The sequence below is a fragment of the Leopardus geoffroyi genome, chromosome C1 (assembly GCF_018350155.1).
Source record: "Leopardus geoffroyi isolate Oge1 chromosome C1, O.geoffroyi_Oge1_pat1.0, whole genome shotgun sequence".
In the NCBI taxonomy this organism is placed as follows: Eukaryota; Metazoa; Chordata; class Mammalia; order Carnivora; family Felidae; genus Leopardus; species Leopardus geoffroyi.
Window position 1 is genome coordinate 28,015,907 of NC_059328.1, and position 13,367 is coordinate 28,029,273.

Consider the following 13,367-nt stretch of genomic DNA (forward strand, 5'->3'; position numbering starts at 1 on the left):
GATGGCGCTGCCCCCGCACAGGGTTCCCTGAGGACTGCCGGGAGCCAGCGTGTGGGAGGCACTAGACAAATGTTAAGTTTCCTTCCTTCCACCCCAGATTTCCAGAGCGACAGACGGGAAAGCCCGGGCCAGGCCCAGGTACACGTGATTCTCTCTCTTTATACTGTTTTTAACAGCAAAAATCACTACCATCATGCTGTAAGAAAGGCAATTTGGACTGAGGTCAGCAAACTGCTTCTCCGTAACTGCCTCTATCAGCAATTAAATTCAGGGGCAATCCAGGTGGCTCAGTTAAGCGTCCAACTCTGGATTTTGGCTCAGGTCATGATCTCACGGTTTGTGAGTTCGAGCCCGGCGTTGGGGCACTTTTAGTGCGGAGTCTGCTTGGGATTCCTCTCTCTCTCCCTCTCTCTCTGCCCCACCCCTACTCACACTGTTTCTCAAAATAAAGAAATAAACTTAAAAAAATTTAAATTCAATTCAATTTCACAACTTTGACCATGAACCATACAGTTCAGAAATGCCACTGGCTGGGAGGGGCAGGGTCGCAGAGGCTGATGGCAGGCTGGGCCAGCAGAGTGCCCCTCGGGGAGCCATTTGGAGGGGAGGCCTACATGAGGATCTCACCTATTCTGAGCCACCAGGAGGCCAGCCAGGGCCAATCCTGAGATCCACGAGCCACCACTGACAGACAGCGCACACAATGGCAAGAGCATGCTCATCATATGTCTGTTTGCGTGTGTCTCTGGAGATGGTGAGCTCCTAGGAGCGAGGCCTGGGCCTTGTCCACTTCAGAATGCCCTGCATAGGCTCAGCAGGTGTGCAGAAAACATGGGCTAAACCACAGCCAACACAACAGAAGAAAATACATGGCTCGGACCCAGCCTTTCCAGTTCAAGGGATTTATCCTACAAAAATATCCACACAAGTCCACAAAGATAAATGTGCTCAACGAGGGTTCCTACAGAACCATGTGTCGCAGCAAAAAACCACAAAAGATAAAACCACAAAAATCAAAACACACATAGACACTCACACACATCCAGACAGGAAGCACTCTAAAAGTCCACCAAGAAAGGACTGGTTCACTACATCATGTTCCATCCAATGGAATACAATGCAGCCTATGAGACTAGGTCTGCACCTGCTGGTAAAGATGTTTACAATATATTACATTAAAAAACAAACAAACAAACCAGTACTATGTGTATAATACGATCCCATTTGGGTAAAGACAAAAAGATCATACACAAGCTTTTAATATGCACAGGAAATTTCTAGGAGAAACTTAACAGTGGATACTTCCCGGCAGGATGAGGGGCCCAGGGAGAGGAGGGAGAGTTTATGTTATATTCTTCCATACTGCTTAACTATTTTATCATACACTACTATAACAATACTCTCTTTTAAATCTCAAAAAATGTTTAACCCATTAGAATTGTTAAGAGTAGTAACAGGCCCAAGGGAGGCTGGGCCTCAGAGAGGGCACACTTGAGGGGGTACGGCACAGGACACATGCAGAAGTGCCCTGAACGTACCAGCCCGTGTGCCGTTGCAAGGCTGCAGCAGGAGAGTCGGCGGGAGGGACAAAACCACCACTCTGGGCACACTTAAGCTCTCTCAGGTAACTTGCAAACATGCCTAGAAGGAATTTCCTGCTCGCCAGCTGGCATCCAGAGGGGCTGGGAGGACCACCAAAGCATTCGAACTGGAGACCTGGAACCTGGCTCACGATGTCTCTTTTAGAACACTCACAGACCCGCCAGCAAAGAGCTTAGCTGGGCCTCATCAGAGCCGCCCCTGGGTCCTGACTGCGGACTAGAAATTAGTCTGAACCTGCTACAGACAATAACACCTCATGTCTAATCTCCATTACTACCTGAGGAGCAGGCAGTATTATGTCCATTTTACAGGGGAGGACATGAAGCTGGAGACAGTCAGTGACTGGTTCAAGGTCACTCAACGAGCAAGTGGCAGAAGTGGGCTTTGAAGCCAGGTATGATCTGAGCCTAGGCCCTTAACTGTTAAGTGATACGGTTGATAGTCTCCTTACTCACTAGCCACAGGGCAGGAGGGGGAGGGACCTGCCTCCAAAAGGTGGTAGTTTCCATTCTTCTGGCAAAGAAAGGACTGCTTCAGCTTTGCCAAAGACCCTTCCAGCTCTAAAACTCTATGAGTCCAAGATTCCACGTGGGTTGGACTCCCTGGGGCCAGAGTGGGGCCAGGGTGAATGGCATGGCATGGGCTCTAGAATCACACAGTGTAGGCTGGAAATCTGGCTCTGCTCCTACTGCCTATGAAGCGGTGGACAGGTTACTTAACATCTCTGAGCCTAGGGGTTCAACTCCGTAAGAGACAGTCCCTCCTTCCTTAGAGTCTGAGAAACATTCAATCTGTACTGCTGAGTACTTAGCAAAGGACCTGGAAGGTGGTGGCAATCTGCCTTTTTTTGGCTGGTTTCCTTCCGGTTCCTTCAGGAGGGACCACGTTGGGAGAGCAGTCAGAGGAGAAAGCACCCTGTGGAATTCATGCCAAACACAGTAACACCAGGAGCTCCACGCCCGCTGCAAAATGTAGGACTCTTGCTTTCTAGGGCTGGCAGATGCCAGAAATGGGGTTCCAAATGCCCCACAGAATTCTGGGCTAGCCAGTGCTAAGGTCTTCCAAGGAACTGAGCTTCTCTCTACAAGCACCTGCTGTCTCCTTATCACACCCCAAACCAGCTCTGCCCCAAACCCAAAGACAAATGACAGGCACATCAGTCCTGCTCTTGCCAATTCCCACCACAATGTCCAGGCTACTGTTTCTTCTTCCTGGATCCTTGGGTCACAGACTCTTTAAAGGCTAAACATCTTCTGTCTCTTTTGCCAAGTAGGCGGCAGTCTATAAGCATATTTAGAGAGCACAGCTTCACTCCGAATGACAAGAGCCCTTCTCAGTTTTCTCTGGGGCTTTCCAAAAACTAGACTTGCTTGGAAATCATCAAGCCTGTATACTACTGGACGGTGACAGCTCTGGGGAGCCTGAACTCACTCCTGAGGTAGACTGCCGTCAATCAGAAGAGGATGACCACCACAGAGCTGCAGCCTGTTCAGGGCAAGGACTCCTCAGTGTCCCCACAGGATGGGGTACCTCAACCCAAAAGACTACCTTTGCTCACTGGAGCAAAATCAGGCCACTCAAGTTTATTAAAAGGAGGCCTAGAAATTCTTCAAGAAATAATAATAATAATAATAATAATAATAATAATAATAATAAAAGGTACTCTGAAGCAGCAACCTCTCTTCTAGAATCCTGCACATCCCTAAGGTGGGCCAAATCATATATATGCAGGCGGCTACTACAGCTCTGTTTGGAGAGCAAAAGACAGAGAATAACCTAAATTTGTTAGTAGAGAGCTTGCTGAATACATTACACACATCCATAATGAAAAACAACCCAAGCATCCATGTGCCAGAATGGGACCATCTCTAAGACAGTATAAATCAAAACAAACAACACCATCCTTTTCTCTCATGGGTCTTACAGATCCTGAGAGGATATGCAGGGCTGCTGTGGGCCCTGGGCCACCTGCTGCAAGGCCACAGTGTCACCTGAGCAGGTGGGAGAGGAAGAAATGCTCTCGTTTCAGGCCACTTTCTCTTCTACCTTCTTTACCCCACAAACCCAAGGACAAATCTTGTGAAAATCTCCCCCGTCCCGAAGGGCCTGTCTGAATTGTTGTCCCCCAGCACACTCTCTGCACAGCACAATCGATTCTGGTCTAGCTCTGCACTCCCATAGAGCTCGGAGACAAGGGCACCAGGGCAACTTCCTCTCATCTCTCTGGTGGCTCTGAGTCCTAGGTGGCCTCGGGCAGACACCTCTCCTTCTTGAGAAGAGGGACAGTCTGCTAACCCAGCCTAGGGAGTAAATCCAATCTCAAGATCTCTTTCCAGATAAGATCTCCAGGAAACAATGGGAAAGCCATGTACAACCTAGAGGTATGCTGCTGACCAGGACCCCATCAGCTGAAGCAGTGTGGATGGCGCAGAGTAAAGAGCTGCTCTGTAGGGCCACCTGAAGGCTGGAGAAATTACACAAGTTTTGCAGACTCAGCCAGTTGAGTTTCTGAAATACTGCACAAGGTCACCTCCCTGGGCAAATCTGGGCAGAGGAAAGGTGAAGGGAGGGGAGCTGCCCTTCTCCCAGGTGCTGACTCAGGCGTAACCAGAGGGAAGCCTGGCCCCAAGCTGGACAGGGTGCCACAGACTTTACAACTGATGCTGTCCCGTGAGATGCACTCGGATCTTACTGAAGGGAGTGGGCAGATTTCACTGGCCACTGTGTTCTCCCAAGCCTCTGCACTACCATTCACTATGTCACCCAAACCAGGAACTTGTGGGTCACCTGCCACCACTGCCCCTCCCTCAACCATCCCTTCCAAATATTCCTAGAGTCCTACTGACTTCTCCTCAAACAGCTCTGATCTCTGCCCTTCCTCTCCATCCCAAATGCCTCTGCCCTGATCCAGGCCCACACAAGGGCTTGCTCTGACCATTACAACAGCCTCCTCCTGGACTCCAGACCCACTCTCTTCCCAGTCTACCCTCCACCCGCAGCTAGAGGGCTCTTGGGAAGCTGCAGGCCTAATGGTGTTCCCTCCACATAAAACAAAGCGTTCCATCACAAGATCTTGAGAAGTTCAAGCATCTTAGACTGGTACCTACCTCTCCAGCACATCCTACACCAGGTCCCTTCACACCCTGTGCTAGAACCTCTTGTGGTTGCTAAAGATGCACATACACCAGCACGCATCCAGGCCTGTGCCACGCTGTTCCCCCGCTTGGGGTGCCTTGTGAGCCCTCGGAAAACTCTACTCGCCATTTGGGAGCTAAACTCTGAGGCCTTTCCAAAGCTCTCCCCAGTCTCCTCCACATCCCCCAGTGGAACCGCTCCTTCCTCCTGATTCCCATTACATGCTATAAGACTTCTGGGAAAGACTTGCCAAACTATGCGAGTGTTCATTGGTTAGGTCCCTGCTAGACCACAAGTTCCTCCAGGGCAGGGGCTACCTCTCTATTCTCCTTCTGCCCCTGGCACCCAGCACACCCCAGCCACATATGGAACCCTGGATTTTGAGCCACTACATACATCAATGTGTGTGATGCTTCTTGGTGATACTAATTCAGATACCAGACAATGGTCTCTAATAGGGACACACGGAAGAACCTCTAAACATCTTTTCTGTCATGAATACTTTAAAATACAATTTCTTCTCAAGTACTCTTCTATTTTTAAAAACAATGGTTCTTAAACTTTTTTTTTTGACATTTATTTATTTTTGAGAGACAGAGCATGAGCAGGGGAGGGGCAGAGAGAGAGAGAGAGAGAGAGAGAGAGAGAGAGAGGAGACACAGAATCCTAAGCAGGCTCCAGGCTCTGAGCTGTCAGCACAGAACCCAATGTGGGGCTTGAACTCATGGACCATGAGATCATGACCTGAGCCGAGGTCAGATGCCTAACAGACTGAACCACCCAGGTGTCCCCCAAAATGGTTCTCTTAAAGAGCTGAGCTGAATCATCCGCATGGCTCCCATAAAGACTGGGTAAACTCCCCACAGATTTCCTTTTCAGAAAGAATACAATGAAATTCTGTGATCTTGTGATCCCTCAGGACACTTCTGACAGCTCCTGACAGCTCCAAGGGACGCAGCTCCAGTTGCGACTAATTGCTCCCACTGATTCTTGGAAGTTCTTTCCTGCAGTCTGTAATAACACTTACCAAGTATTTCTCAGTGTGTGCTAAGTGTTCAACCTGCAACGTCTTACTTAATCCTCACAACTGCCCTCCTAGGGAGGGGCCTTACTGTCCCCACTTTGTAGATGAGAAGGCTGGCCATGGAGAGAATAAGTAACCTCTAGCGACCAGCAGGGCTGGGATTGGAACTCAGATCTGTCTTGCTGCAGAGCCAAATGGGTTCTTAACACCTACAGTTTGCTGCCTTCCCAGGTCAAACGAAAGGCACAAGGGAGCAAGCACAGCACCCCCGGCCACAGGCCTTTGGAGAAGGCGGTGCCCGTGTGACCTGCAATCCTAGGACGAGAGGGACACATGCACCAGGTACTTCTGTGCTGGGCAGAGAAGCTCAGAGCAAGGCAGGGAGCCTGCCACCTGCCACCCATGGCATCCAGGGCTTTCTCAGCAAAGATCCCCCACCCTGGCACCAACTCTCCCTACTCAGAGGCCTGCAGGGGCCTCTAAAGATGACTCCAGTCCTGGCTCTCCCCTCCTCAGCTGGAACCAACTCCAGAGAAGTCACTCTAAAACACAGATCCAATCATGTCACTCCTCTGCTTAGAAACCTTTTCACTGCCCTTGGCGTAAAGTCCTAACTTGTTAACGTGGCATTCCCTTGTCAGCCTGTACTGCCTTACTTTGCACCATGTCAACTTTCATACCACCATACTGAACAATCTGAGGTTTCTGGAGTAAACTATGCGTGTACTCAGGTGCTCCTGGCTGGCTCGGTCTGAAGAGCATGTGACTCTTGATCTCGGGGTTGTGACTTTGAACCCCACATTGGGTGTAGAGATTACTTAAATGAATAAGTAAATTAAAGCTTTTATTTAGGGAAACCCCAAACTATGCGTGCCTTTGTCTTTCTCTAAGTAGAACGCCTTACCCCTTCGTTCTCACTGATTAAGCCTTCCATCCTTCTAGACACAGCTCCAGGGTCATCACTTCTGCCAAGTCTTCCCAGGATCTTTGTGGGCTCCTACAGCCCTGTGCCTGCTGCTACTAGCTTTTTTAGACCCATTTTAACTACTTGTTTACAGATCAGTCTCCCTTACCCAGACCATGAGCTTCTTGAAATAAGAATAGGTAAGATGTATCATGTGGCAGATATGGTTCTGTGTGTTTTGCATGTGTTAATTTTATTAAAGTTTTTTTTAAGGTTTATTCATTTTTTAGAGAGAGAGAGAGAGAGAGAGACAAAATGCGTGAGTGGGGGAGGGGCAGAGAGAGAGAGAGAGGGAGGCACAGAATCTGAAACAGTTTCCAGGCTCGAGCTGTCAGCACAGAGCTCGACGTGGGGCTTGAACCCACAAACCGAGAGATCATGACCTGAGCTGAAGTCGGACGCTTAACCGACTGAGCCACCCAGGTGCCCCCATTTTTTTAAAGATTTTATTTTTAAGTAATCTCTACACTGAACGTGGGGCCTGAACTCCCGATCCCGAGATCAAGCGTCACACCCTCCACCAACTGAACCAGCCAAGCGCCCCTACATGTGTTAACTTTTTAAATCTTCACAACAGCTCTAGGTAATCACCCATTTTACAGATGAGGTCACTGAGGCACAGACAGCTTATACCACATGCCTACTGACACACGTTTAGAAGCTGCAGGGCCAGAATTTGAACTCAGGAAGTCTGGCTCCAAAGCCCACTCTTCACCACTATACCATAGGGTACTTGCCTCTCTAGGCAAGGACACTGTTGTTGTCATGCGGGGAATGAATGAATAAATGAGAGCAACCTCCACAAACCACTGGCAGAGCAGGGCCAGCAAGGAGTGCTGGAACAGCTCACAAGCACTGTTTACAAACAAGGATTCTTTTGGCTTTACAATGACATATTCTGCTCTTCCTTATCTCATGCAAAACTAAGCCAAGGGGGAAAGGTGCCCAGCCCAGAATGACTACCTTCTTCCCCACTGCTCTCAAAACCAACCAAAGCCAACCGGTTTCTCCCGTGACTTAAAACAGAGCAAAGTCTACTCTGCCACCGAAGGCAGCTGTCATCTCTTCCTTCCGCCAACGGGCATCAAACCTAGGGAGCGGGGGTTAGCAGAGAACGTAGCATCGGAAATCCCAAAGCCCTTACCCACCGCCTGGAAGGTGTGGCCGAGTCGCGTGGGAATGGGCGGGCCAGACCCGGCACAGCAGGTGAAACTGACCACAGCGGCGTGCTCTCTCCTTGGAAAAGGCCGGCCAAACGTAGCACTGGCAAGCAGGTAGCTCTGACCCGCATCTGAACGCCTCCCGCGATGAGAAAATTTCCCCAGCAGCGACGGGTGAGGGCTCCTGGAGGAAGCCCTGGCTGGCCCGCCTTGGGGACTCGTTCTAACTTTCAAGTCCCTTTCGGGATCGGGAGGGAAGCATGGAGAGGCAGAGGGTGTCTCCTGGGGAAGACCTGGCTGAGTTCAAACGTCGGTGGCCTCACTAACTAGCCGAATGACTCCGGGCAAGGCTGGCAGCGCCCACCTCCTAGAGCTGCGGCGGGACCCAGGCTCCCCGAGGCCGCCCGGTACCCCGAGCGCAGCAGTCCCCGCCCCCGCCGCCCAGGAAGAGCAGACCCCAGAAGAGGAGAGGGCGTTCACTGTTGCCATTTCTGTCGCACCGGCACGGTCTCGGGCTGTCACCCCGGTCCCCGTGCCACAGCCGCTGAGGCCCGCCGCGCCAACCCGCACCCCCCGCCCGGCTCCCCGCTCCGGGACCCCCGCCCTCACCTTCCCCCGGTGCTCAGCGCTGCTCGCCCATAGTCCGTAGCCCGGAGCCAGGACTGCTCGGCGCTCCGTCCCGGGGAGCCGGGGCCGGGCCGGGGGCGTGGGAGCCGCTCACCGCCGCCTCCCAGCGCAGCCACCCGAGCCGCCACCGCCGCCGCCGCCGCCTCCCTCCATGGCTGCGGCGCCGCCACCTGACAACGGAAGTGACGCACCGCCCCCTCCTCTCGGGCCAGCGCCGCAGCCCCACCCCTCTCCCCGGACCCCGCCCCTCGCCTGTGTCTGCGCTCTCACGGCCTCCGGATTGGGGTGCCATCTTGAAGATGGGCGGAAGCCTTCAGGCAAGAGTCCGGAATCCGATTGACGATTGGCTCAGAGTGAGGTCTGGGCCGAAACCTGTGAAACGATTGGAGACTGAGACTCTAAAGGGGCGGTACTTACCGCTTATCTACGTCTGCGGTGAGGCTGGGACGCAGACACCGCCCCCGCCCCGACTCCGCAGGACCTCGAGTGCCCTACACTCGCCCTGCTGGGTTTGGAGAAGTCTTCCGCAGCTGGAAGATCGGCCAGCGCAGTGCATTTGTCAGAGAAATGGCTCTTCCTTGATCTCCATTTCTCGGTTTCTGGAGCCCTGTGCGGAGAGCGCTGGAATTAGGCTCAATAAAATGACAGAATTCCTGTCTCAGCCCTCACAATTTATTTCCCTCTGGGCCCCTCGCCTTTGTAGAAACCCTGCTTCAGCCTGAAGATCTCTGGAGTCTTGACCAGGGAGGTTTACAGTGAAAAGATCCTATTAACGATTCCAGCTATCTAGCCTCAGTCCCTCCTGCTGCAGTTTCGGTCCCTTTCTCCTCCTCCTCCAGCAACCACGCCCTCCATGAATCAGCTTCTTGCACCAGCAGATGAGCCCTTTAAAGGGATTGCATCAGGCGGGTGACTCACTGGGGCCCTCTGAGAGCCTGGCTTCCCTCCTCTGGCACCCAGAAGCAGCTAGAAGGGCTCAGTGGCAGCAGCACCAACAGCCATGGCTCCACTCCTTTGTCTCAGAGGTGTGAGCCAGAGTGCTGGCCGCATGTGACTGTCTTAACTCCTGGGTGTCTTTCCAGCTGTCTCCTGGGGCACTCTGTATCCATGTGTGGGCACATGTGTCCAAGCCGGTGTGCACCGCTGGGTTTTCTTAGGGGCGTGTGGCCAGGTGCACATGGATATGCATTTGTCGTCTCCACACAGGCAGTGCCAGGACATGAGAGGTGATGTGACTTGAGTCTGGCTGCCTTCTCCTGTCCGTCTCTTTGTCTCTCTAAATGCCTGGTGCCCACTAAGCTGATAGGGCTAAGTGACAGCAGGAATCAAAACAGCTCCCACTGCTGTGTTACAGCACTTTAGAGACATCAGTGTTGGGAGTCTGTTTACAGATGCAGCAGCTAGAGCTCTGAGAGGGAAAGAAACTTGTCCAAAGGCGCATAGCTAATAATGGCAGGGCTGTGATTTGAACCAAGTGTGGCAGATTCCAAAAAGGTTAGATTTGAGTCCTTGCTGCATCTCCCACAAGCTGAGTGACTCCACGTTAAGTTCCTTGACCTTCTCGGACTGTCAAAATAGGGATAACGCCTTACAGGATCATTGAGAAGATTCAGTGAGTATGGAAACAGCTTCTCACGGGACCTGGCCAGCAAGAGTGCTCACACTCACTTCTGTTACAGGGCTTCCACAAAGTTCGGGACTCAGTCAGGTACAAAGAGGCCCGGCCACAGCCCCCCAGCTTCTGTGCCTGACAAAGGGAAAAGCCTAGGGATTCCGGAAGCCCTGACTGCCAGGAATGAGTGAGTTTTGGGTTTTCCAGGGCTCTAATTATCAGCTAGATGAATCACTTGGAGCTGACACCACCATCCCCCCCCCAGACCTTCAGTTGCTTCAAAATATAGGATTTTAACAAAGAAGAGGAGGAGAAGGAAGAAAAAGAGGGGAGGAGAGGTAATGAATAGAAATGAAAGGTGCCAGCCAGAGGAAATGAAAAATATTTCATTTCAGGACACCACCAACATGAGGAGACTGCTGCATCTCTCTCTCTGTCTCTCTCTCTCACTCACACACACACACACACACACACGGTGACATACTCTCCTGCTGCCTGCTGGCTCTCCAACTTTGGGCATACTGGCAGATGGTACTGCCATAACAAAGTGACGCCTGTCACAACAGCAGAGATGGTTGCTTGACGAGGTATAGGCGGATCTGCCTATCACAGAAGGAGAGGAAGAAACCTTCAACCCTGAGGAGCTTCCACAGGCTTCTGTAACCCAGCGAACCCTACTCACTGCTGGCTTCTGGCTTCTCCTTATGGCCAAGCCCCAGGGCCCGGGTATGACAAGTTCTGAATGCCAGCACCACACCCGGTGGGCACCACCACTGAGGTGAGCAGAGACACTGCTTATCTTTGCCATCGGTGTGATGTCGGGAGTGGTGGGAAGCAGAACAGTGTAATGCAGTAGTCAAGATCACGGAGTGTGAGTCATACAGGCTTGGGTTCAAATCCCCACCGTGTTGGTCACTGGCTCTTCGATCTTGAGCGAGTCACATAACCTCTCTGGGCCTGTTGGCTCATCTGTAAAATGAAACTATTAATATACACCTCCAAAGTTGTCGTAATGATGAAAGGAGAGGACTCTTCCATTTCACGAAGATTTATGGTGTGCCTGCTATGTGCAGAGCACTGAGCTAGATGGCAGGGACCCAGGGGGACCAAACAGACTGCGGCTCTGCCCTCCTGCAGCCCCCAGCCCAGGCCCTGGCCCACAATCAGTAGCAAGCGGTAGCTATTTATGATGGCCATCTTGACGTTCAGCCATTCACTTCACCATGAGACCTGGGGAGAGCCCTTCCCCTTCCCCCTGGGGAAACCAGGCCTCAGTTTCCTAAACTGTAAGATGACAGAGTTGAATTGGATCAGTGGTTCCCAGTCTTCTTGCCATCAAACTTCCCTCATGAGCCTCATATCTGATAAGATTTTGTCTCCTCTAAACCTACATCAAGTCATTTCTTCCTTTTTTATTGATTATAACCTCATTTTACAGCTGCTAGGGCTTGTGATCGGGGTAACTCCAGCCCGAAGCAGAGAGCATACCAGCTTGGTCACCCTTCACATACCATGTGCTGTTTCTCCGGGTCCTTTCTGGAACATTGACAGGAGCTCAAGGGACCTCTGCTGCCTCGGGGCCCCTTCAGCTGAGGACGGAACTCAGTGAGCTGGATGCTCTCTTTGTGTCGCAGCCAGCTGACAGCCGGTGGTGCTCTGTCACTTGTATGGGCCCAGGGAGATCTGAACTTCAAGCAGTGTGCCCACCCTGGCAGTCCCCTCCCCCGAATGACAGTGACCCTTCCACCCTGCACTCGTCTTTCCAGGAAGGCAGGGCGAGGTGGGGACCCGCCAGCCCACCTGAGCACTCAGAATTCCTGGGGGCTCAGTCATCAGCTGGCCCCCCCACGTTGGTGCTTGCACGTGCTTGAATGAAGACCAAAGCAATGAGTAGCAAAACAAACCCAAGGGGAAGACAACATTTGGAAATGGGTTTTTCATCTTTTCCTTGGTGTCCCTTCCCTTCCTTATGCAGATAGTTAGGTTGCTCTGCCTTCATTGCTTCGGGAAACAAAGGATGCAACAGAATGCAGAGCTCATTTTTAGCTTCTGAATTCCGAAAGCCTAGCCTTCAGGGAGGAATGGGAGAATGTCTGTGCACGTACAAATTTAGAAAACTGTAGCAAGGGGCATGTGGGAGACTTGAGACTTAGGGTGGTCCCTGAGAACAGACAAGCTTCTCCTCAGCTTTCAGCTGGACAGTGTCAGCTGGGTCTCAGGGACTGGGGAGCACGAAGAATTGTGCTCTTTTCCTGGGGGGGGAGTGCCAGGAAGTAACAAAACCCTCTGAAGAAACAGCTGTGTGCTGCATTTGGGCAAACAGGGCCTATCTAGCCCAAGGGCCTAAGAATCTCCTGGGAAAAGCAGAATTAAATTCTGAACGCTGAGAGGGGTATGGGTGACTCCTGAAGGGGTCTTTGGGTTGGTGGTAGCCTTAGCAGACTGATGACAAAGGACCAGGAGAAAATGAGGACATCTCAGTGGATGTGTGATTGGATGAGTACCAGACCAGACCGCCTTTCCCACGTTGGGCACGTTAAGAGGAAATGCCCTAACTTTCGACCAGTTCCAAGGAAAGTGAGGAGAACTTTGAATCGACCGCAGTTAAGTTTCTGCCACTCTGGCTGAATGGGGTGACATAGGAACTCCGTTGAATTAGGAAAAATTCAAGGTCTTTTTCTCACACATGGGAAACTGGAACCAGCTACACTCCTTACCCACGAGGCTTGGTATCACATGCCCCAGCCCCGTCCCTCTCTCTAGCCTCACCTGCCTCTCCCCCCTCCGATAGTCACAGTGGTGCTCTGTTATTGCCCCCAGCCCCCGAGCGTTCCCACCTAGGCCCTTTGCACTGGTAGTTTCCTCTGCCTTCCCTTGGCTCTTGAAATGGCAGTCTCCTTCTTGGTTTACATTTTGCTTCTTCAGACCATACTTTCCAAAATAAAACCACCTCCGTGTTCTCTCTCAAGTACCCTGTTTAGTTCCTTCATGACAACTGTAAGAATTTTTACTTTTTTTATTGTCAGTCTCCCCGTCTAGAATGTCAGCTTCCTGAGGGCAGGACCCTTGTCTGTCTTGATGTTCCCTCAGTAGCTAGCACTGTCACTAGCGATACCTGTGGCACGAAGGGTGGGCAGCAGTTAGGGAATTCGGCTTGCCACAGGCCGGTGGGCACTGACCTCCCTCCCTCCAGCCTTCCTGGGCCTCTGGCAGCCTTCCCCCCGGCAACCCAGGACCAGATGC

The 13,367-nt window shown here is 51.8% G+C and overlaps 1 protein-coding gene across 2 annotated transcripts in view; it reads right to left on the reverse strand.

Annotated features, from left to right (window-relative positions):
- The window catches only part of STK40 (serine/threonine kinase 40), a 40,608-nt gene extending 31,297 nt beyond the window's left edge, over positions 1-9,311 (reverse strand). Inside the window, exon 1 of one of the 2 annotated variants that reach the window (XM_045476744.1) lies at positions 8,930-9,311. The gene's annotated coding sequence lies outside the window, so the exon portion shown is untranslated. Of the gene's footprint in view, positions 1-8,494; positions 8,671-8,929 lie in introns of those variants that run through there. The other variant, XM_045476743.1, reaches the window with a different exon arrangement.
- Positions 9,312-13,367: the final 4,056 nt, after the last annotated feature.